The following is a 26,360-nucleotide window of genomic DNA, read 5'->3' as shown; positions in this document are numbered from 1 at the left end:
TTCTATTCTGCATTCTTTCTTTGCCTCTTCCTGACAGCTGAAACAAGATTTGTGCTGATTTACCCTGATTCCCTTAGCCTTCCGGCTAGAATGACTAACAGGAGAGGAATATTACATTAGTAATAAACAATGCAGCAGGCAGGTAGACTGATTGGAAAGAGATAGGTTTTTTTAAATAGATGTAGAGGTCAAATCCATTCTGGAAACTTTGATGGCACATTAAAGTTAGTTTATTTTGAAATACAGTTTAATTTTTTCCAATTTCATTTATTATCCTACAAGAAAGATCCACACATCTATCGTCTCCTTGTTCAAACAGAAGTTTCACTGCCTGTATTTGTGACCTCTTAGCACTCTCCCACCCAGCATCAGAATGGAGGGGATGTGATTTACCAGTTGTACTTCTCTTTACTGCTGCACTGGGAACCTTGAATGCAAAGTGGGAAATGAAAAGGTGCAAGCTATGGCATCTAAGGAGCAGAATCAGTGGGAAAGGCACACTGGACAACAGCTGAGAATGAAAACCAGGGCTATATTTTAATGCCTTTATGAAATAGTTCTGTTTCGCAACACTAGCAAGAAAATACAACAGGAGCTTATTAAATGACTACTCTTAAGCTTTATGATATCTTTATATTAATGCTACATATAACAATATTAAAATTAGGAAGAAAAAAAAACTTATTTTGCATGGCATTATAAAAACACTGAGAAATACAGTAAGTCATGACACTCCAAGAAAATGTGTGAGAACTAGGACTTGTGCTGCTGAATTCTGCATAAGAGCTACACCAAAACAGTCACTCTACCTCATGTTTATTCTGGTAAACAAGAATAACAAAGAATTAATTAATGGTTTTCTCCCCACAGTTGTTGTATATTTATCTTTCCTTTGATTTTTTTTTTTTATTTTCATAACAAAGATATTCACAAGAGTTAATTTCCAGCAAATATTTTCTTTTATACATATACACATTTATACATATACATATGTATATACACATATATGTGTGTATAAAAGAAATAGAAGTAATCAGGAAAGATCACTTTAATTATGCAGCACAGTATTTATGGTCTGAGTCAACTATATTTCGATTTACTAAGTATGTACTCATAATGAAGAAGTTTTCTTTGATTGCCTTGTCTTCAACTACTTCAAGTTTCAAGAAGCAGCTATAGGTAAAGTCTCTCATTTCCCCCTAGATGGCAAACATAATAGAAGTACACTATCAAATGCAAGAGATCTCTCTAATAAAAGTGGCCCAGCTGCAGTCCCAGCCATGGCCCCACAGCACCTAATGAAGGGACCCATTAACTGCAGTGTCCATGCTGCTGGCACAGCCCTCAACATACACTCTCATTTATTAGATTAGCCTGAGCAAGAGAGTGGCTTTGTAGTATGTAGTGCCACTTAAGAAAAATACTAATCTATATTTGTTCCAAGCAGCAGCCCGTGCACATTATCCTGTTTGCCTTAGCTACCCATCCTACAACAGAGAATTACAATTTTCAAACATGAGTTCACTTGCTCCTTATGCTCATACATCTATATATAAGCACGGCGATAGCAAAATGTTCTTGTATTTTTACACTTTTTCTTCAAATTGCTTGACAAAACAAAAGTTCAGTTGGTTGAACTTCTGTGAGCAGAGAAGCCAAACTGCCAACAGAGAAAGAAAGAAAGAAACTGGAACTCAAGTCAGCACTTCTGGAAAGGAGTGAGCCATTATCATTGCCTTGCCTTTTGCTTTGTAGTGAAAACCTGACAGTTTGCACCATGGTAAGTAGTAAAGACTTTTCACAATACAGGAAGATAATTATGCAACGGAATTCCAAAATATGCTCCAGAGAAAATATTAATGCAAGAAATCTCTCTACAAAGTCCATTTGCTACTGAGCCAGCTTTAATATAACCCATTTTATTTTAGTAAGGTTAAATATTGAGGTATTTTCAGACATTTACTGAACACTTCTCCAAATCTTTAGGGGGAAAAGAAAAGCTATTCTGTCAATACAGAGATACAATGAGATCAATTCTAGTCTCTCCTTATGAAAACGGTTCAATACATAAAGAAAGTGATTTGTATTATTATCCAAATTTCAAAATAAAGTGAATTATAAAAGACAATAATTCATGTGTGTTGGATCTATGTATAACCCAGTTAAAGCAGAAATCTAAACATATGTTCGGGGTTTTTTTTATTGATGGAACAGAACATTTTTTTTTTATTAATGGAACGGGACATGCACGTAGAGCTAGCTCTAGTGTATACTGCCTGGCATTGGTCAATACTGCTCCAGGCATTAATCCAAGAATTAAATCTTACTCACACTATATTACCCACAAGCTGTAAATACAATCTCCTGCATTCTTGTGTCCAGTTCTATACTGAGAGACCACCATTCTAACTCAATTTTGATATATTGAACAGATTTTTCTACCAATATATTGTTGATCACAATCTTCTTGTTTATCTGAATTTATAGATTTGAAGAGAATATACTTTAAAATATTAAAAAGGAAAATCAAAGGAAAGGAATTTAATAATTAAACCACAAGATGAAGTACGCATGGGACTGATGCAATGTCACTGATTCCAGGATGATGGCTGATACCGTTTGAAGTCTGTGGTTTCTTTGAAGAGTGGAAAAAACAGCAATGAACTCTAATCACAAGGCTTCAAATTCTCTGTGGCACTAATGCACTGTAAATATTGATTTGCTTCTGCAGCTAAGGTGCCTTTTAAATAAGCACTTGAAATGGTAAATCTAATAAAGAATTACAGGAAGTTTTAAAAGTCTGAGAATTAAGGAGAAATTAAATTAAAAATCATGAAAGTTACCACTAACTCAGTTCTTGAGCCACATTCAAGGACTCAAAAGTATTCAGCAATGGGTCCAGCACTACAACTTCAGAAAGAATTATGTGTGATAGAGAATCCCATTAAGTTATGTATATAGCCACAGTTCTGCCAGAAAATGGTTATTTGTAGGATAAATCCAAGCTGGATAACAAAATGCTCACATTCATAATCATGAAACTCTGACTGGAAGTCTCATTTTATTAAAAGCAACAGCAGCTTCACTATAAATTATAAAAACAGCCAATATACATTTTATAACCTTCTTTAAATGTTAAGAACACAGAGTTGTACCTTTCCTTCCTGCCAGCAATTCCATTTTTATTTTAAAAGGGTCATCACCTTCTCTGATTTTCAAATATGCTCACGAGCAAAAGCATTTGAGGATCTGGCAAATTTCATCCATAAAGCTGAATACATCGTCCTGCATGCAGGCATTCAGCACAAAGGGTGGCAGGCTCAGAGCAGAGCTAATTTATACCTTCCCATACCAATTTCCTCTCAGATGTCAGTGTGGAGGGCATGACGAGAAAAATACACACACGTATTTATATAGCATAGCCAAGACAATTGTACTTGGAAGATTTCAACTGACATTTCAGCTCCTCAGTGCCTCTGGCAGATGGCACAGTTTGGTGTGCAGAGAATTTAAGGCACAGAAATTAAAAATTATCTTCTGGTTATTTCTGGCCACCTCATGCAGACATTAAGTCCATGACCGATAGGTAGATCTGAACAGGACTCTCCCCGGCCTTTACACTCAAGAGTCTACTCTGAGAAAATGATGATTCAATAAAACAAAAAATCTCTTTGGGAAAGGAGAGCTTCCAACACTGAAGTTGCTCAAAATGTCTTGAGTCTCTAGATACATATATACGGTGAGGAGTGTTGTACACACAATATTTACAGAGAGCCTACCTCAACACCAAAAACCTGGTCTGAGAATGGGAGACAGAGACTACTTGTGTCACCCATCCACAGAATCATAGAATCGGCAAGGTTGGAAAAGACCTTCAAGATCACCAAGTCCAACCATTCACCCTACAACCCCTATCATGCCTACCACTTTTTTAAACATCTCCAGGGATGATGCCTCCACCACCTCCCTGGGCAGTCTGTTTGAATGCCTCACCACCCTTTCTGTGAAGAAATTCTTTCTAATAACCAGCCTGAACCTCCCCTGGCACAGCTTGACCACATTTCCTCATCCTATTGCTGGTCACCAGGGAGAAGAGGCCAACGCATGCCTCACTACAACCTCCTTTCAGATAGTTGCAGTGGGCAATGAGGTCTCCCCTCAGCCTCCTCTTCTCCATGTTGAACAGCCCCAGCTGCCTCAGCCTCTCCTTATAAGGCCAGTTGTCCAGACCCCTACTCAGCCTAGTTGCCCTTCTCTGCATCCTCTCCAGCACCTCAACGTCCTTCTTATACTGTGGTGCCCAAAACTGTACATAATATTCAAGGTGTGGCCTCACCAAGGCCAAGTAGAGGGGCAAGATCACATCCGTGCTCCTGCTGGTCACACTATTCCTGATGCAGTCCAGGATTGCTCATCATATCACTCAAATCATAGGCTGGATCAATGGGCTGAGGCAAATCACATGGGGTTCAACAAGGCCAAGTGCCACGCACTGCACTTGGGCCACAACAATCCTACGCATTGCTACAGGCTTGGGGAAGAGTGGCTGGAAAGCTACTTGGAAGAAAGAGACCTGGGAGTGTTGATGAACAGCCAGCTGAATATGAGCCAGCAGTGTGCCCAGGTGGCCAAGAAGGCAAACAGTACCCTACACCAGCCCCCAACTTTTAAAGATCTCTACACTGATTTTCAAACCATACTCACAAAACCATAGAATGCTTAAGACTGAAAGGGACCTTAAAGATCACCAGGTTCCAACCCCCCTGCAATAAGCAAGGACACCTCACACTAGACCAGATTGCACAAACCCTCATCCAACCTGGTTTTGAACACCTGCAGGGAGGAGGCTTCCACAACCTCCCTAGGCAACCTATTCCAGTGCTTTACTACCCTCATGATGAAGAATTTCTCCCTGATGTCTAACCTAAATCCACTCTCATTCAGTTTAAAACCATTACCCCATCTCCCGTCACTACCTTCTCTGGTGAAACACACCTTCACAGCTTTCCTGTAGCCCCTTCAGCTACTGGAAGGCTGCTATAAGGTCTCCCCAAAGCCTTCTCTTCTCCAGGCTGAACAGCCCCAACTCTCTCAGCCTGTCTTCATAGCAGAGGTGCTCCAGCCGTTTCATCATCTTTGTGATGACCCTTTCCAACAGCTCGGTATGTTTCCTGTGCTGAGGGCTCCAGAGCTGTATGCTGTACAGTACTGAAGTTTTTATGTTCACAGTAATTTAGAATTTCCAACACACCTAAATTTCTATCAAATGCCTTAACATTTACAAATATTTTATCAATTGTGCATCATTCACCTACAAATACAAACTATTCACGGCTCTCCCTTTCAGAATTACAAGAAAGCTAAAGATCCCATAGCTTAGATAATCAGCATCTCTCTACTCAAAATTACGTTTATGCTTAATATGTTAACTTCTAAAATTAATTTCTCTTCATTCAGAACTCTTGATTGAGTAACATGGCTGTCATTCCTCGTACAGAAAAATCACTGTTAACTGCACACAACTCCACATATTTATAACTACTTCATGAAAAACCCAACTGTTTTCAGTTCTTCTTCTAGCTCTTTATCTTTAAAAAACAACTTATGTACTTCACCACAGACATATTTTCAATGTTATCAAATACTGTTCTTGGCTTTCTTATTTCTTTAGCTTTAAAATGGCACATTTATAAGCATTTGCACATAAAAATCATGACAAATCACAGCTATTTCATTCTCCTCATACCACTGCCCCATGCAGTTAGAGCGCTGGCATGCAGCCACATCAGGAGCAGAGGCCCTACCACAACACTCAAAAAGGATGACATGGTCTAGCAGACGGCAGATGAATGAGGCAGGTCATGGGACTCTTATATTCAGCCTGCAAAATCTGACAGGTATCCTTTTGTCCCTAACCAGCATATAAGTTTAAGACAAGATACAACTGGATGTCTAAAATGTACAAACAAAAACCCCACTGCATGCTAGCATACTTTTAAGAAATAGAAGGCATTATATTAGCATGCCTAAGATCAAAAATTACTCATAGAAAAGACCACCTCTGGAAGAATGGATAGCAGTCAAAAGAACGCAACCAAGCCACCAAAACCAATCTTACTATGAAGCGAAAGAAAGAAGAAAAATCCTTACCTTGTTAGTATCATTTTCCATTTCTTTTACTAGAATCTAAGTTTTCCATTTTCCCAACCATGACTGCTCAATGACTTTGAAATTCAAAAATAAGAAAACATCAACCTGACACAGTTATATTTTAATAATGAGGTAATGTTATATCCTTATCTTGAAAGGTCTTTAAATAACAATCTTCCTTCTATTTCTCTAATAGTCTTTCTTCTTACTCTTGAATACTGAGATCCAGGAGGAAAAAGATGATTGCACCTTGAAACTCATTTTACTTAGACACTGACTTTTAAAGCTAATTAGAGAAAGATCTTTAAAACCAAAATTAAAATTTAATTACCCACACCCTTTCTATCTCTTTTCTCTGGGCTTTTTTCTAAAATGCAGATATCTCTGCATGCCAAAAGAAAAGACAAAAAATGTCAGATCTTACAAATGTTCTACTCGTATCTGTCAAAAAATTATGCTTCAGTATGCTTTAATGAGCTGCAGTCTCAATTCTTTGGGTACATTCTTCATGGATTACCTTACAACATGCTAAGATACCTCCCTACCTACTTTCACACTATTGCTACAAATCTAGGAAAAATGCACTTCTAGTCCCCCAGATGTTACAATTATTTTGCAAAATAGTATTCCACTCATTACTTCATCAAACACTTGTGTGACAGTAGAAGCATCATCAACTTTCCTACTGCTGAAGTCTTCTGCTTATATCAAAGATCATACCTTGCTAATAAGACTCTAATTTATATTTAGTTATATTAAAATAAAGACAATGTATTTTCTATCTGCATTAACCAGTCATTTTGCAGACCAGACAAGGGTTTGCAGTGACAGGAGCAGAATCCTAGCTGCTTTGAATTGATAAAGCTTCACCTTCTGAGACATAGGAGGGAAGCTGGCAGGTATTTTTCTTTCTACAACTTTTTAAAATCCCCTAAAACTGAATGGTAAAATTGCTCCTGTTAGTGAATACAATGAAACAATGTGAAGCCTGTAAATTATTCATGGTCTAAATGCTTTGGGTAGGCTCAGAAAGGTTCACTTCAAAGAAGAAGTCTGCAACTTTTTCCCAGACAAAAGGGAAGAAACAGAGGTGGAACAATAAGATTTAGACTGTAACTTTAAGAGGTCCATTGGGAAGAACCAGGAATGATATACTGTGTATAATACATGATATGGTTCTTTCATTAGTGAGTTTCAGCTGATGAAAACCTGCTGTGGTTGCCAATGTCATGATACCCTTATCGTCCCCAGGCCATCACTGTGCCTTTAGAGGAGAAAAAGGGGTGGGTAAAAGTGCCATTACTCTGCAGTACCAGACATGAGGGGTTCAGAACTACTTATCAGTCTATAAGCATTTCTGAATATACTAGAATCTACTTTCTATCAACATCTGTTGCTGACACAGCCTCGTGCATCACTTCATCAGCCCATATGTGAACTGGAAATTCCTTTCTGGATCACATCCAGATACCAAAGAGTTAAACATCCTGAACTGCAATTCAGCAGGTATGTGTGTAATTAGCCAGGGATTTGTTGTTACAGGAGTCCTTACAAAGCTGGTACAGGAATCTCTCTCCTTCCCTACTCTCCATCAGAACCTAATGCTGCAACCACTGTCTCATGAATTATGGCATTAATTGACTTTTCACATTAATTGACGCCGCACCAGCCCCTGTGCTGCCCATCAGCATCACCTCAGCAGCTCCTGCCCAGCAAAGGAAACTACCCACTGGCCAGGACATGAAAACCTGGCATTTCTGCTGGGGCTTAGAAAGGGGAAAAACAACCAAACTTCTCAATTAGTAGAGACATCACAAGGGGACCATCACCAAATAGTCCAGTGTTCAGAAAGGGTACGGTAAATAACTGGCAGCAGTGGGATGCTACTAGTATCTTAACTATGTGAACAAGTTATGTATGATGATTGTTTACCCCCATTTATATTTGAAACAGTGAGGGAAGAGGTATTTCCTTGCTAGCCATCAGATGAAAACTTAATCTTTGAAAGTGCTTGGTTGCTAATCTGGCACACCTCCACATTCTGTACCTCCTCAACATGGAGCAGGCACTGACACCTGGCCTCTTCTCCCAGCAGGCTCCAGCAAGCATGGTCAGCCCCAGCTTTGCTCCACTGCAGAGAAGTACAGGAATCATCAAGTACCCACCTGGGTTTTTCCTGCGAGATGAAAATTACCACATTCATCCAGCTCACAGGCTACTGTCAGGTTGGACAAGGCAGTAATTTTGGAATATTAGGACCTGGAGGTGGATCTGAACCTGCATTACTCAAAATCCACATAGCTTCATTATAGAAATTATTTAGACAGAATTTTAACTTATGCATAATAGTTATGATAATCAAGAAAACCTGGCTACAGTCATTCACAGGGTTAGAGTTTTTTTGGTCAGAAATTATTTGTGCATGCAATTTCACAGCTATATGCAGAAATCTTAAGGAAAAAAAGAACGTGGGGGAAGGAAAAGCTTCTACTGCATACTAACAAGTTTCCAACATGGCAAAAAAAAATTACAACTAACAGTTATAATAAGATAAACATAGTCTGGAACGACTATTAAAAATTACTAACAGCTTCTGCAATTTTAATGGCACTTGTTCTTGTTTCGATGACAGAAACATTTACTAGGGTTATTAGAACCATGTTGGTACATTTCTGAAACACACTTTCATTTAAAGTGTTACCAAATCTCTGCAAGTTGGTGCTTTGCTGAACTCATATCTGCCACTGATGACCAAGAAGAGTAAAAGATCTCAAGCAGAACTAGGAAAATGCCATGTCATGCCACGCCATGTGATCAGATAGACAATTTTTGGCAGAAGGCTCTTCTGCACGCAGGGATTAATACAGCCCAAAGGTAGAGCACAGAGCACCACCAACCGTTCTCATCCACAGGGGATGCAAGGCAGCAGAGCTGCCATGCCTGTGACATGGGAGAGCAGACAGTGGAGCTCTCTGCAAGAAGTTGTGATGCTGTGCCTGACCCTTCATCTGGGGTCAGTCACAGAATGGTCTGGGAGGCTGCGAAGTTTGGAGACTACACAAACCTAACAGCATCCAAACAAGCTGTTTCCAATTACATGAATGGGGAATAAGAAGCTCCAGCTATCAACACAACATGCTGAAATCTTCTCATTAATTCTCAAGGTTAAAGATCACTTTCTTCAGAAAACTCCAGTGTTCCCAGTAGCCAAATAGGGAGTAAGGCAAGTTAGACAACACTGGAAGTTATTAGTGAAATTTTTCCAAAAATGCCCACAGTGGGACAATAAAACAGAACACCTGCTGCTCTCCAAGAAGTGAAAGACCAACAGATATCTTTCATTCTTCTTTACTAGAAGTATATTATAATATCAAAGTATATACTCTTCTTTTTTAAACCATACCTAATGAGCATTAGGAGACCTAGGTGCTTCTTGAACCATGTGCAAAGTTCAGCATTCCTGTCTATGTTTACATGTACTTTAAATTGTCCCTTACAACAGGGAGACCAGATTGTTCTCTTCTGGAAATGCAGAACATTTCCTGCACCTTGGAGAAACTTTGACAATATCTTTCTTTTCTTTTTTTCCTTCTTTTCTTGTTCTCCTTTTTTTTTTTTTTTTCCTCTCCTCCCCTTTACAACTCTGGAAACATGCAGTTACACTGCCTGTTTCATTACATACTTTTCACTTCTTTTTTTTTTTTTTTTTTAATATCACATTGCAAAGGCTGATGGAAGTAAAAAATTATTCCTGAAAGTTCAAAACCAAGAGCAAGCTAATAGAAAGGATCCCATTTGAAGTTCCAAATTAAGTCTCACTACATGAAAGACAGTTCATGAGTTTTTGGATCAATGACTTATCATGCTTGCAGTTGCCAGTTTTCATTATAATTTGTGATTGGTTCTAGCCCACAGATGAAGATCATCTTTCTTAGCGGAGAAACAGCTTTAGCCAGAACTAACAGAAGATATTTACTGAAATACTATGCTATATACTTTGTGCCAGAATTTGTCAGGTTCCCAGCAGCTAACTTTCAATATTGTCTCCATACCAGAAGCCTCCCCCTCCTTGAATGCGCAACAACTTGAAGTATCTGCACACATAAATGGAACATGAGGTAGACACATTTTATTTTACAAAATTATTATTATTATTCTCATTATCATTCTTACTTTTGTATATATTAAGGCATTTTCATTCTGTTTCATTCTTCAAAGGAAGTTGATAAAGTATTTGCTGTTCTGCAGCCGAAAGAGTATTGATACACTTAAACAAGAAAAAGTGGGGACAAACAGTGTACACTACTTGGTCCTCTTGAGTTAGTACGAAGTATTGGAGGCTACTGATTGAACAAGAGGAATTTCAACAGATTCAAAGGAAAATCCATAACCAAAGACAGGATATCAAGGAAAAGCCCTGCAAGTAGTCTGTTGAACAAGAGCAGTCTGCAAAGCCATTCCAACAGATTGCATTCTCCACAGAGTAGAAGAAAAATGCTGTTACAACTCCGATGACAACTGAGTGTGTCCTACTGCACCTGAACTCAGTTAAGTGCCTCATGCTACTACTACATACACCTTGTACTCCCCGAGGTCTCCCTGCAGAAAAAGAATAAGCTGGCAAAATGTCTACAGAAGACAGACAGAAGAGAAACCAGAGGAACAAAGGAACTACAGTTCCTCTAGTCCATGTGAGGCTGTGGCCAGGGGTGCCTGCATGTGGGCTGATGGTTACAGCCCGCATGCTCAGACACAGCCCTGCATCAAGGCTAACACCCTCAGTTAATGAGAAAACATATCCAGGAGTAAAACAGGAACATGGAAGGGTCACTACCCATTCAACAGTCAACATGGAGATGCAAAGGAAGAGATACATTCCTGGATGAGTGCCCAAACTGCATTTTGATGCCACAGTCAAGATGTAAAGGACAGCTGTAAGAGCACTATGGCAACCAATCCCCAGCATCCACAGACTTCGCCTACCCACCTTGTAGCTGGTATATCTGTAAGATGCTGCTGCTGCAACCAAAAATAAAATTCACTCTAATTATATTTTTTAACAAGTTCTCCACAAAGGCTCTGTGAAATGAAGTTCAAGTATCATTCACTCCTCAGAAGGAAGAAATTTATCTTACATAGAGACTAAAAGAAAGCCACAGAAGAAAGCCAACTCCTGTACTGATGGAGTTATTTCTTTAACCCACCTGAGAGCAAAGGTTTTTTTGGGAACTAGTCTTAGTATAATAATTTTTTTATATTCCATTACAATTTAGAAAGCTTTCTGATATCAAGACCTCCCTAACATATTGATTTTTCAATCCATGAATCCCTGTAAGACTTGTACATAGCACCTGGACATTCACAGATTAAACATGGGGAAGATGTACAAACAACGACAAGTAGAACATCCACCGGCTCTCACAGCTTATCTTCTCTGTAGTGTGCATCAAGCAGTCAATAAACTTCCAGCAGGAAACCACCTCTATTTTTTAAGTGCTTCTTCAAAATCTGAAAGTTAACTCTAAGAAATTGCTTATACATATTTTTCCAAATTACACATTTTTACATTACAAACAGTGCTTCTGACTAAAAACTACTTTACTGATTAATAGCAGTAGCTATCTTAAATTTCATGTAAAGTAAGAGAGCAGAAAAATAACTTATTATTGTTACAGTTAGCTATGTTTATGTAATCGCTGAAAGCAGAGTATTTTAACAACTATATGGTAACTAGTGTATTTATTATTTCATATGAGATGTCAAAAATCTACCACATTAAAACATACCTAAGATACTTACACATTACTACAAATTACTACAGCTATTTAAAACAGAGGACCCTCATACAGATTTTTTTCTCAGGTCACCCCAGAACAAAAGTAAATTTGCATCCATACACACAGGCATTAGTTTTAGTTGGGATCCTGTCTGTACAGAAACTGAAACTTTATCTTCCACGTCATTCACATAAACACTAAAAATATTCTTAAATGTTTCTGAAACTAAACAGCTTTCTGAGAACAAATTCATTATATTTTGTTTCTTCTCTGGAATTTGTAAAACTATTTTAAAAGCTATTAATTCATTACATAGTTCACTTTTGTGTCTCAGATGATATTTTGATTTATGTATTTTTAAAGCATTCAAAAGTACTTCCAAAGGACATTTAACACCCTTTCCCTTAATCTCAAAGTTCAAACTTAGGAGCAGAGAAAACTTATTTGTCATGCAACACATATGCAAAATGCAGACCTCCTCAGAAAGTTTAAGGGACCCAAGTCAAAGCACACATGGGAAATCAAGTCTGAATCTTAACAGAAGGTGTCACTTCCTCTCCACAACAGAACATTCTAAGAAAGGAGCTCTTCTTCATCAAGCAAAAGCCAGCAAGAGGAAAGGGCACTTGAGGAGGAACAACTCTTGGTCACAGGTCTTACAAAACACATTGTTCCTCAAGAGGAGAGCAGGTTGGGCTACTCCCTGTTCCACGCTCAGCATCAAGCACCCCTCAATCACTACCCCCTGGTTTTATTGGTTCTTGAAATCTAAGCATCACTGTACTTTGTATGTGATTATTGTGGTCATTCTAATGTAGGATATATTAAAATAAACCAAACACGTTTGCTTTTTCTGATATGACCAAAACCAATTGCGTAAAGCAAGGTTGCTTACACCTTCCTCAAAAGCAATTGGGCTGTCTCAAATATGACTAGTCAACTAAAAGCACTGCTCAAGTTTAGTCATTTTTGCTGCTTCCACACCACTGGAGAGAAAAGAACTTTGAGCTTTGCTGCTCCTCTTCATCAGCAAGCAGTACTTCAGCAGGGCTGGGAAGCAGCTACACTAAGAGAAGCAGAAGCCAAAACCACCTAAGACAGCATTCATTCAGATGTCCACACTCCTCATTCCTGGTTGGCACAAGCATTGGGACACCAGGTCTCTTTGGCTTACTAAAGCCAGGAGGGACAGTGACTGAGAGACATAGATGTTGCTGCTCTGCAGATCCACAACCCATAGGCAGCTACATAACGAATCTGAGGACGTCACTGAATCACACTGCCACAGACATCCCCATTAAACAGTACCTCGGCACACCCCTTTCTGAGCACAGAAGGTTTGCAACTCTTGTCCCTGTATACGTTCCATAATTTAGGGAGTCCTGTGACACAGACAGAACACAGAAAACCACCTTTTCAGTAAATGGCACTTCACAACTCCATTCCTTGCGGGGGTTTAACAATTTTGTTTCCCTGTTCATTTTACAGCAGAGGAAAAGGGAAGACCTGGACATCACAGTTTTTGAAATTCATTCTTGTGGGACTCTCCTGGAGATGACTACAGAAATAGAAGCTTAATTTACAAAAAGACAGTATGAAGCTCTCTAACAAAATACACTCTTGCTGCTATCGCTACCACAAAAAAGCAACCTCCTTGGATCCAAACTGGAGGATAAATGTCTTTGCACGAACAGAACAAACATTAAAAAACCCTTGGATCAAAATTCACTCAGCAGCATGAGGCTAAAAAAAAAATTTCCTGCTGATTTACTATGTGGCAGTTTGCTTGTCTAGCCCTTCTAAACAGCGATCTAGCATTAATGTGAGGACAGAGGAAAAATTGCTGCCTAAGTGGCAGGTTTGTTATTGTTTGACAATTCTAAAGAGTTCACTGGAAACTTCTAAAAGGAGCATCTCTAATTCCCTGAAATTACAGATAATCAGCCAAGTGAATGGAGAACAATTATTAAGAAAATTGAATGCTTCCAAACGCCAGTTTGCTGTATATACTGAATTAATATTGCATAAGTTTTTTAGTCTTTTGTTGTAAAAGCAAAGGGATAAAAACCTAGGCCCACAGGCATTCTTGCACAGCTTTCCTCACAGAATTTTATATCATCATCATTTTTGCATTTTGTAATCATACTTAGCATTTATGTGGTGGCTTACATCTTTAACCTATTTTTCTTTCCAAAAAAACCCATCTGTAAGGTAAACTGTCTTCTGCATTGAAGTTTCAACAATATGCAGTCACACCACAACAGCATGAAGCCCCTAATACAGGCAGAGATATAAGTTGTTTTTTCCTACTAATTAAGTTTGAACACACTTGAAGCCATTGTTGCAAAATACAGTCTCAGGAATTTTTTAAGGTATAGCTATGCCAGCTGTCCATGAAGTATACTAAGAAGGAGAAATAATCTGGAAAGAAAAGGGCTCAAGATGTCCATTTTTTAGCTGAGCCAAACAGATCTGTTTCTGTTTATGGGCCAAGAAAGTATAAAAAGTTAACGTAGAATTTTTATCAGCCCCAGTTTCCTGGATAACATTCAGTCACCAGACAGGAGAACAAGAGCAGCTCAAGCTGTGGTGATGGTATCAGATGCTGTCCATCCTCATTAGTCCACTCTAAAGAGGAGCTGAATCAAAAATCAAATACAAAAAACCTTTAAAGCTAATTTTCTCCTTTTCCTCCTAGGGGGAAAAAAAAAAAAAAGCACAACACAAAACCAAACCAAATCAAACAAACAAACAAAAAAAAACCCATAACAACAAAACTGCAATACACATACACACAAAAAAAATAATAATCAACCAAACAAAATAAAACCAAATAAACAACATAAAAACCCCACACCCTCAACATGAAAACAAAACAGGGTATGGATGAACGAGAAACCAGGTTGCTGGAGTATTTGCAGGAGAAAAGGGTATTGCAGCAGAATAGCTGGAGAAAGACAAGCTATGGCAGATGGGGTGGGAAGATTACAGAAGTGTCTGGAATTGACATCATGACCAGGGAGGGTGACTGCAGCTGGAAAAACTGCACATAAAAAAGAAAATGTTAAGAAAAAAAAATACAGAATGATGTTAAATGAAAAAAAGCACAAGTCCAAGTATGTGAAGAAACATTCGCTACACACACTGCAGCAGCACGGCAAGACTCCAAACAAGCCTCACAACTCAAATCCTGAAGACACCCTGTGATCATCCTGTCAAACACCTATATAAGCCCAGGTACACTGTGCAATAATTTCTCCATTTAGTCTTTTAACTTCTGTTGGAAATACTGAAAAATATTGACTTTTATTTCAAGACTTCAGGAGACACAGAATCCATCAAAGCCCCAGGACTGTCATTTTTAAAGCTCTGCAATTCAGTGAATGTCTTCTATGCCTGAGACATCCACAGTTTATGTTTCAGGAAAGGTAATTCAAAATGTCATCATGCACTTATACAAATCAAAGATTACATACAATACCATTTTTCATTTTGTGATTAACACTTGAGAAATAACAAAAGTATAATCATGGGAGATTATCCTTTCTTTTCATGTCTTTAACTTTTTTTTCCAGTTTCTGGCATGGACCAAGTCTCAGATTCTACAGATAATTTTGCAAAGGGAAAGAAAGGCAGAGAGGGAGGGCAGCAGAAACATACTCGCTTCCCTCTCATACATCATTTACGTGGCTCCTAGGGTAATTGTTTATATGGCAAAGTAACATCAAGGAAACAGTTATGTATTTTTATTTGTCCCCAGGGAAGTAAGCATTCCCAGCCACTGGCTCACTATTTTTTTTCCCCTTTTCCGATCTATGCTTCTTTGTTCTTTAATTCTTCATGCCTTCTCTTTTCCTTTCTTGCTGTTTCTGCTCACAGGCTGATATGAAGTGGTCTCCTTTCTAAAATTTCCATGAGGTATCAAGTTAACCCAGCAGCACTAGGTTCTCAATCTGGAAGTCAGCAAATGGAAACAGAAGAAAGGAGCATCAAGTCACCAGCTAACCTTGTTCCTGTCACACATGCTGAACATCTCAAATTGAGCAGCTTGATAACTATGGACAGAAAGCACAGAGCACACAAAGAAGCCTTAATCAGCAGCCCTATCTTTGATATTTCCATACCTTCAGGTGTCTTAAAGTAAATGACAGAAAAAATAGTGTGGAGAAAAAATCAAGTAAGGAAACAGAACAAACAATTTATATTGTTGTGTAAGTGGAAAAAAGTAAGAAAATCATTACGGCTAAAATGAAACAACTATATTTACTTCAGTTGGTCAAGGTGAAAATAAAACTCTGAATTAAGGGCACATATCCCTGAGTGAAAATTACCATCTATCTTGATAAAACTATGACTGTAAAATCTAGAACTTTTTCCAAGGTAAGATCAAGTAAACACCAGATTTTCTTTACATGTTATATATGCCACTCTTTTAAGTTTAAAGAAAAAAATACAAAAGGGACTTTAAGAAAAAACACAAGTACAGCTTTCCTTACAAAAGCTATCACTTTTGATAAAGCATAAGATGCAGTATTGATTTAATTACTTACTAAACTTACTTAATTCTACAAAACATGAGGTAAGTGAAATATCTTCCTCCCACAGAGGTCTGAAACTGTTTCTTTCTGAGGAAATTCTATGTACCGATCTTATCTGCTTTCATACTGAAAACAGTGAAAACCTCTTGTCCTAGAACTCAAGACATCTGCCAGATCTGTGAGGCATAAAGTAGAGAGAAAAATAACACTGATTCACAAGGACTCAGTGCCTGTTAAACACGATTGGATTTGCAGAAAAACCTTGAAACCAAACGTACTCAGAAAATATTTAAAGCATCTGGTGAAACCTGGATAGGGGAAGAGGGGAATCCAAGCCCATAACGTAAGAACAAATCAAAATGATTCATTAAACATATTTTTCACCCTTAGTAAAACATTCTGACTTTGAGAAAGAAAAATTGAAAAGAATGGAGCAAAATCCTAGCCCTGGGAGAATTCAGAAACTAAGTCAGTACATACAGCACAGCACAAATTGCTCAGTATGAGTGAAGCTGACTGCCTTGAGGTTTTGAGGAGTAATTTAATATTCAATTCAGCCAGTAATAAGAATCCCATACAAAAAATTCACATCCACAAAATAATTCTGGTAAAATGCAGAATGAAGTAAGACTCCTAGAAGCTCGCTTATACACCAGCAGTCCCTCCAGGTAAACAGCACATAAACATTGGTATTACAATGCTATCCCCAACTCGCAGCCATTGGGGACTTTATAGAAACTCTAACATAAAAGTGTAAATGAGTTCAACACGTTCACGCACCCCACTCCTCCTCCAGCTCATCCCGCTGGGTGTAGCTGTGAGAAGCCGGTGGGGTCTGAGCCCAGTAAAGCTGCTGGCCCTCAGCCCCGCTCCCCCGCCCGCAGCCTGGAGCACGCTGCCCCACAGCAATCCCCCACCCGCACCCCCAGGAGTGCAACTGCTCGCCCCCAGCCCCACTGAGGACACAGTATAAGCGTGCACTTTTTTGGTACGCTGATCTCCCTCAAGCTTTCTGGATTTGCTGCCACCACAACGTGCTACTGCAGAGATGAATTGCCAACAGGCACACACAACGGAGGAGAAACTCTTCAGCCAACATAAGAAATATGCAGACCAAGCTGTAATGAACAAACACCTAAACATATTTGCAAGTGCAGTTTCCCTGAGGCTTTTTCACCCTTCACTTTTTGGGAGCTAAATTTTTTAATAATTTAGTTTTTCCCCCTTTCCTCCTTTACTGCTTACACGTGCCTTCTTTTACTCCTCCTCCGCCAGCGTCTGGAGACAGCCCTGCTCACCATGGAGCCAGTGGCCTGGCAATGACCCTCTGCCTAAGCATTCAGCTGTGCACCCTGCACCCCTGGTCACCCTCTTGCTGAAGTGCAAACTGGAAATACTATCTCTGTACCAGCAATAACTGCAAACAGATTTCCCCTCACCCTTATGGGTGGACAAAGAGAAAATACTTATTTCATTGTAATGTTACCTTCTGAGCAACACAGCAAAGAGCTATGGGAAAGCAGGATTACAAGAAGACTTTGTCCATTTGTTTTATTACTTTAAAGGTGAACTTAAAACAGAGGCAGAGGTAAATCATCTGCATGTACAATACTCACAGAAATATTACCTACTATGTCAAACTAGAGCAGTAACTTTATTCACTCACTTAACGGATATTTCTCATGGATAAATGTCATGCAGTTCATCTGAAAAAGCAGTTCCATAATTTTTTCACAGTGTCACTCCTAGTAAGCTCCTCATTTTTATTTATTTTTCCATGAGTCAAGAGCCCTACTAAAATTTTTAATAAAACATTAATAGGTTTCACTATGCAAGACCCTTCAGATGGAAACCATCATGAAAGTCAGGCAGAGCTTGACCTAAAATCTTTCTGTCATTTAATGAAGGTCTTAAACATCAGAGCTTAAAATGGGTTGAAATAGAAGAAGCTAACATCATTTTTATATTTGGTAGAGAAAGATTTATATGCAGAAAACAATTCTGAGGTTTTAGTTCCAAAAAGCCCAAAGCAGGGAGATCACACGAGAACTTACCGAAGCCGTGGACATATTAGTTTATATGTTCTACAGGGCTGGTTAACAATGCAGGTGTCTCTCTTCATTCTGTAACTTCAGAAACTGGTCAGCTTAACTTTATTTACCCATTTGGGAGTAGTACTGCATAAAGTGACTAGATACCAGCATCAGACCCAAGGCAGACAACACTGTTAGTTTAACCATAAAATTTCATGGATATTTCTCAAACCCAGTTTTACTCAAAAAAAAGCTAACAATGGATTATCTGCATTCATAACATACTGTCTACAACCCAAATATACTTCCCAAGCATAATTATGGCTCTGTAGAAACTTCCTGGGATCATGTAAAATTGCTCTGTGGATCAAACTGAGAAGCTGTTTCCTTTGTAAAATGCAACTTAGCCTTCCTCTTGCAAATATACAAATGACCATTTTTAAGACTACAAAGGCAACATCCTACCTCACTAAAAAAAAAAAAATAAATAAAAATTGACTTTTATAGCATGAGGTAAATGACACACAGAATAGGATCCAGTGGCATCTGTTTCAGAACTGGTCAGTTCTCATCAAGGGCGATCAGCCTGTTCAGCTTGTCTAGAGTCATAGAATGATTTGGGTTGGAAAAGTCCTTAAAGATCATCTAGTTCCAACCCTCCTGCATGGGCAGGGACACGTTCCACTAGATCAGGTTGCTCACAGCGCCATCCAACCTGGTCTTGAACACTTCCAGGGATGGGGCTCAGTCTTTCCTCATAAGGCAGATGCTCCATTTCTCTATCATCTTTCTGGCTCTGCACTGGACTCCTTCCAGTAGTTCCTTACCCTTTATGAACTGGGGAGCCCAGAATTGGACGCAATATTCCAGATTTGCCCTCACCAGGGCAGAACAAAGGGGGAAGATAACATCCCTTGACCTACTGGCCACACTCTTCTTAATGCACCCCAGGATGCCATTAGCCTTCTTGGGCACTAGGCTAAGCTAGGCCGCTAGGCCAAGCTAGGCCACACTCCATCTCATCCAGAAATAAACCGTAGAACAGGTCAAATGAACTCCCCCTAAAAATGCCCATTCTCCATGAATGAGCAGTTGGGCTCCCTCAAGTATTTAGCTCAGACGCAGAACCTGAAGTCTGCTGATATTAACCTCATCCATTGTATCTGCTGTGAATCAGCTGTTGCCCAGCAATTGCCAAAAGAGTCCCAATTTTACTTCCAGTTGCAAAAAGTGCTGTGCAGAAAGCTGAATCAAATCCAGCCCCTTGGAATAAGGTTTTAATGATTGATCAAAGTTTGCTTTGTGAAGCTTAGTCCCTGGCTCACATGCCCAATTTCCAGAAGCTAACACAATAGCTTGGTATTGCTGCCTCTGTACAGCCCTTCACTGTATGTATGCAAGTAGTAGTACCAATATCTAATCGTAATTTAAGCACCACTTTTGCTTTTGTTTGTAAATCCACATGGCCCCCAACTCCCTTCTTACTTATAAAATCACTTCCAGTTTCTATAAATAAAAAAATATTGACAGAATTAATTACATAAATCCACAATGGAGGCAAAAAACACAGATCTGGAAAGCAGCCTGAGTTCACATCCACCTCCAATCCCAAATAGCTGAGCCCTGGCATCAACCTGGTTGGTGAAAGCCATGCCCATGACGTGGCCACTGTGTTACTAAGGGGGACCCCATCTGCCCCAGCAGTGCCACAGAGCAGGAGACAAGGGGGCCCTCCCTGCAGACCAGCTGGGGACACTGTGCTGCACCAAGCTGAGCCGAGTCATGCTGGCAGGAGAGCAAGCAGTGGGCTCATGCCTCGTCTCAGCTCAGACCAGAATCATGGGCTCAAACTGGGCTTGTCACAATGAAATCCACTGCTATTGGGTACCAAAATCTCTGGAGAAAGTTCTTCTAAATACACATGCTTAAGTCTCACCCTAATTGCTTCATCTGCCCCTAACCTGAACCCAAAGCATTTCTGAAGATGGAGCTCATCTTACTTACACAACTCATTTAGGATTTACAACGAGATGAGTGGGAGGAAAAAAAAAATTGTCTTTTTAAAAGTATGAAATAAGGTAAGAAATTAATGTAAAGTTATTTCTCATCCACTCCTTTATTCTGTATGATCTTTCAGCCCTTTTCAGCACATGTAAGAGTGAATTAAAAAAAAAAAAACAAAAAAACCACAAAAAAACAAGACCTATTCAACTAGCAGCCATCTGTCCTTGTTTCATCCCCCTCAAAAAACATGTCAAAGGACACAGAATTTAATGCAACTTTTTCCCAGTAATCAGCAAACAAAATGGTCTATCTCCAGAACACTCTCCCATCCGAACAAAAAATAAAATGTGAGTTCACATGCTGCAAATGCAATAAAGAAGGGAGAAAGAAGAAAGATCCCTTGTGAATTAAGAACAAAAGCAAGCAGCAATGCTCTCACTTATGTACAAGTTCAACCTAATTAAGGATATAGTTTAAGTACTGTAGCTTACAGCCTTGGACTTGCGGTCACATATAGCCACATGCTTGCAGGAGGAGGCAGCTGGCACAAGCTGTTCCACTGAACACAGCATAACCCTGTGGACAGCATGGCACAGAGCCCCCAGCATCACAGCACTCTTCACTAGCCCTGCAACACCTTTCCTGTAAGATCATCCCACAAAGGGACAAGCAAATAATTAAGTGCAACTGACAAAGTCTGCATTCTTTCCTGTTGGCAAATTGACCACAAGTAATTTACAGTCCAGCCCCTCAGAGACCAATGCTGTTGGCTCAAAGCAAAGCAAAACATGGCCACACTACCAGTTACTCTCATGGATGGGTGGTTCAGGATAGTGAAGATGCCTTGAAGCATACTGTTGATCACATCTCAGAATAAGTACCTATAAATACTGCATTAATTTTTAGAGACTGTTGGATTAAAAAAAGTGTATTCTGTACACATGCCTCCCTAAGGTAAAAACATTAACAGGGTGGTTACCCGTATGAGGAAAAAGCATTCCTTACTAATTTCAGATTCATGTTCCTTGCCTTTACTGCAGCTGCTTCTTGTTTGCCTACAATGAAATAGCAAGAAATAGAAAAGTAATCAAGAAATTACCTATAGAAGGAGTTATTACATGTATTGATACATGTGATGACAAACTCTTTCGATAAAGAGATAGTTTTATTACAAAAAGATTAAACCCACAGTGCCACAATAGAATGAATTTGTGTAGCTATTCTGTAATGTTTTACTGGATAAAATGGCATAACATTTTTGTATACATAAAAATACAGTCCCCTTAAGGAAAAACTTACCTTTCATTTAATGAAGGGGAAAATAACACCCAGCAATATCACCACTGCACATTCTCAGAATACAGCTGTGATTTCCATAATAGCTTCTTGTTCAAGTGATCATTAAACCTATTTAAGATGTCAAACTTAGACTAATACCCAAACCTGACTTCTTAAACTGTTCAAATTCAATACTTCACATCTTCATAATCCTTCCTTGTTAATCTCTCTTGTACTACATTCTCTAACTATGGTATGAAACACCACCAAGTATCAAACACAATACTGTATTTTTATTACTCCCCATTACCAGTACTCTAAGAAGCCCTCACTATATGCAATGACATTTTGAAATGCCCAATGATTACTTAGTTTTCCTCTAGACAATCCAGAAAGTTCTGAAATTCTTTACTTCACTGGTTTCAGGGTTGTTTTTTTTTAATCCTACTAAGAGCTACAGTATTTTGCTTGATGGTATACTGAGAAGATTGAAGATATTAAAGGTTAATTTAGAAACTTAAGCAGTTCAAAATCCATTTGTTTTACAGAAGTGTCATGGCCTTATCAAAAACACAAGGTTTTTAAACTGCTCAACAATCCCAAATTAACAGCAGAGCACTACACTTAGAGAAAACACCAACTGGAGATCACTCAAGTCAGAATTGTGCTGTAGAAAGAACAAATTTAGCCTCACGGAAGAAAGCAGCACCTGGTACTGATTTTTTTTCTTCAATAACTCTGGCTTTAAAACAATCACATCCTTGACAGAGCTACAGGGATAAATGCAATAAGAATTGCTGAACAACAAGAGCACCAGAAGGTGAGGAAACAGACTTTGCTAAATCTCAAAACTCCGACGCACAAGAAAACGTCCTTCTTCAGCTGCCAACAGCTCCCTGCAAGCTTCAGTTCCAGGTTCTTTTCGTATTACTCAGCACAGTAAAGGAAACACATGAGAACCTGACAAGGAAGTAAAAGTGGTAATGACAGTTAGGAAACCTTTTGGAATTAATTCCTGGAAGTGTACTGGAATGGGCACCTGAACACCAGCTGGTCATCAAAAAGGTTTCTGAACACAGAAACTCAATGTGGAAAGCTGACCTGACCCAAAGCTCAGCAGAGCCTAGTGGAAAACTTTCCACTGACTTTAGTAAGCATTACCTATAAAACCATAATCTTTCATTATAAATGTGGATTACTTTGTCTGGATTTTGTAAGCAGCTATTTAACCCTAGTGATAACTCTATCTGATGAAGCTCCAAACATCTGTTTTTGATGAACCCATCTTTCTCTTCCTCCCTCTTCTAATCTCTTGATTCCTTACTTCTTGAACACTTGAAAATGATTTTATTTCCATATATAAACCTGACTCACAGCTGAATAAGGAGTCAAAGAGACACAAATGAAAATGAAATAGTTTCTAATGACCATATGTGAGAAAGAATGCTGAAACCAGGATCATTTTTGAAGCCAGAAAAAACATGAACTTACCTCTGCAGTTCTTTTTCAACATACTGACATGCAGTACTCCAATCCTTCACACACAGGCACTTACAAATATTAACAAATTAATTCTCAGAATATGCATTTGGGAGTCTAGATAAATACTTGTATCAAATCAATGAAGTGCCGAATTTAAAACAGCAATTTTAAAGTACTTGAAAATCACACACTTATTTATGCGCTCACACCTTTAACTAGTTTGCTCAGTAGTGGATTTGTTGAACGCTCAAATTGTGAGATGCTAAGAAAAGACACACACATATTTACAATGGACACAAGAAGTGTCTCACCCGTGATTACAAAGCAACCTAAAGGCTTAGCCAGGACCAGGACAGATCCGCCACCACCAGCCTGTTCCCTTCCTGCCTTCCAACACAGCCCAGGACAGTATCCAGCAACACTCAGAACATACCTCTCAACCAACTCCCACAAAGACCTGCTTCTTATGTGAGCTATAAGAACGGGTTTTAGGCCTCCAGGTTACCAAAAATGGCTTTCTCTAGGAAACTGCGCTTCTCTTAGCAGACATGGAAAATGATAAAAAATTACTGAAGTTGAAGACGTGGACCCTATCAGATTTTGTCTTTTCTTAACTAAATAAACCAGTACTTCCAATGCTTGGTCCTAATCTCCAAAGCATATTATTCTTTTTGCTGACTTTCAGCTCTCTTCAACTTTTTTACAATTTCTTGAAGTCTCCAGTTTAAGTCTTCCTGCTCACAACCACTTCACTGAGTCCACTACAGCATTTGCCTTTGATCCTTTGATGGAAGAGTGTAATGCCCAGGTGCACTGCAATAGTGCAGTATAATGCCCAGATCCTTCTTGCAGTGCTGTGTACTTAGTTGTTCACTAGTACTGACTTGTAATTACCTTTTTTTTTTTTTCCTAGATGCAGTGACTGTGCATATCTCCCCTATTTCAAAACAGTTCAGAAATGTATGAAGTGAATGCTGACATCCAAAGTGCTTCAAACTCCATCTAAGTTTTGGGGTTTTTTTATGCAATACTCCATATTTCAGTTCAGATTTATTAAAATACTCAACAGTCCTTAAACTAAGAGAGCCCTCTGTGACTATCCATGATATCTCCTACTGATTTGCCAGTGAGCTACTAAAATCTACGCAGAAAGTACAGAGATATCCACAAATTCAACACCAAGCAAGGTCATGAACTTTAATAGATTAATAAATTCCCAGTGAAAGTCTGCATGCATGCTCTTACCCATGAGGAATAAACTTGTGCTTACTGCAGGGTAAGAATACACATACACACAGGGAACCTCACAGCAACAGCCATGCTACTGGGTAAACAAAGATGTGGAGCTGCAGCAACTGCTTTGCTCCTCTACACTTCCAGTACATCTTAACAGCCAGCTGTACACTCGCATTGTAATATTCTCATCTAGACCTTTTTTCTTTTTCCACAGTCTGCTTCTGTGACCAGAATTTGAAACTGATGCCGAGAATCCTACTAAAATATATGATACAGATCACTTGAGCAAATATATCACTAGAGTGTATAATTTCCAGCTATCTCTTTGTAACTTCTTAAGACTCTTTTGGCCAGTGTTTCAGGGAGATGCTAACCCTCCAGCCTTAAGGATAACCTTACAATTGCCCCGTATCTTATTTTCAAGGAACTGATACACCTACCAAAGACCTGAAGCAGCCTTGTAAAAGGCACGGTTGGCTGATCTGTGTCACAGTGGCACAAACTAGTACAATACTAAGCCACGTTGGGAAGCTGTATATGCACAATATACTTGCACTACTGCTAAATATTTCACTAGGGATATAATTTGCTTTTAAAACTAATAGCTTCAAGAAGCAAACACTTTAATTTTATTAATATATTTGGAGTCCTCCAACTTCGGAGGTTGAGTGAGATCTCTGCAGGCAATTTGGTCCAACCTCACCACACAAAACAGGACCCAAGATCCTAGATCAAGCTAGATCTGGTTGCCCAGTGCCATGTTCAGTCAAGTTCTATCCTTCTCCAAAGATGGGATGGCCACAACTTCTCTGAGCAGCCTGTTTTGCTCTCAAGGTGTTCTCCCATTAAATAGCTTAAGAAAGAAATAATATCTCCCAGCCCCCTTTCTCTTCTCAACTTTGGGCCAGAAAAACAAACAAACAACAAACAGTCATCTACTCCTCCCTTAATATATTATCCAAATAATGTTATATATATATTAAAAATGCTTTTTAACCGTAATTGCTGAAACACTCAAAAAGACTTAAAATTACACCAAGACCAAGAAGTAAAACCACCCTTGGCTATTTAACAGAGGTAAATAGCTTGAAAGGAAAAGTAGACAAAGAGATGACCCTTCGCGCAATATCTCATGTAGCTGGAAAGGGATTTTTTATTTACAATACTTAAATGCAGTACTGATTCACAGGCAGTGCACCCGCTGCTGAACTGTCACCGCCTGACATCCTGTCTTATCTGCCAAATTGCTCATTAGGTTTGGCAATTTTCACCTGCGCCTCCAGTTTATATTTCAGCAGGGAATAAACATCAGTCTGCTCTAACAATCTTCTGGAGTGAGCTTCCAACCTCTTCTCAGAAAGCACGCAGGCACACACAAAAAACGCCTTGTGTACTGTATGCTTTTTAAAAAAACACAGCTCAACTGATGAAAATAAACAAGAGGAAGCTTAACTAGGGTAACAGAAAAGCAGTAAAAGAGAAAGAGGTAGATGAGAAACCTAAATAAATCAACTGCTTGTATCAATGAACAGTGTTTTCACATTGAAAAACAACATAGGGGGTATAGGCCAGCCTCTTTTTTGTTTCCACATTTAGATGGAGAGATTCAATATGACACAACCTCTCCATGTGCAAAGTACTGGCTGTGTTTGTGCATGGGAAAAGAGGGAATCCAGATGAATATTACTTTTCCAGCTGGACCTGATCTAGCTAACCTTTCCCTTGCTGGGAGAGAAGTGATGGCGTGATCTATAAACAAACAAAAGGGGTAGCATGGCAACCAGAACAAAGAGACTAAAATCTCAGCAGGCTCTTAAGCCCCAGCCTAATGTGCTGAGATGCTGCCTCTGAACGGAGCTCGC

The 26,360-nt window shown here is 39.1% G+C and overlaps 1 protein-coding gene across 16 annotated transcripts in view; it reads right to left on the bottom strand.

Annotated features, from left to right (window-relative positions):
* The window catches only part of PARD3 (par-3 family cell polarity regulator), a 450,732-nt gene that overhangs the window by 277,137 nt on the left and 147,235 nt on the right, over positions 1 to 26,360 (bottom strand). The window lies entirely within an intron of this gene.

The sequence above is a fragment of the Apus apus genome, chromosome 2 (genome assembly GCF_020740795.1).
Source record: "Apus apus isolate bApuApu2 chromosome 2, bApuApu2.pri.cur, whole genome shotgun sequence".
Lineage (NCBI taxonomy): Eukaryota > Metazoa > Chordata > Aves > Apodiformes > Apodidae > Apus > Apus apus.
The sequence above is the reverse complement of the archived record's forward strand: the minus strand, read 5'-3'. Positions and strand labels throughout refer to the sequence as shown.